Raw genomic sequence first — 354 nt, forward strand, 5'->3', positions numbered from 1 at the left:
CCTATTTTTCTTTCCTATCAGTCAGCAGAGAGTGCAGGAAAAATATGGCCTCTTAGATATTTTAATTATTAAAATTTTATATAGAAAATTAATTGCTTAGAGCATGATTCATGGAGCTGGAGGAGTGAGAATCAGGGGGCCACCTGATTTCAAGAACAATCCAGAGACCAGGAGACAGTCGCTACCTTGTCCACAACTATCTTGGACCTCTATGAAGCTTTCATTGGCCAGTAGATGCAGAGTACAGCCACTAACACTCTCCCAGTACTCATGTTGCTATGAGATTGCTTATAATCAGACAGAACACCTGGAAGAGGCCTTCAGCTTAATTTCTCTCTTCTAAATCTGGCAGGA

The sequence above is a fragment of the Myotis davidii genome, unplaced genomic scaffold, assembly GCF_000327345.1.
Source record: "Myotis davidii unplaced genomic scaffold, ASM32734v1 scaffold704, whole genome shotgun sequence".
In the NCBI taxonomy this organism is placed as follows: domain Eukaryota; kingdom Metazoa; phylum Chordata; class Mammalia; order Chiroptera; family Vespertilionidae; genus Myotis; species Myotis davidii.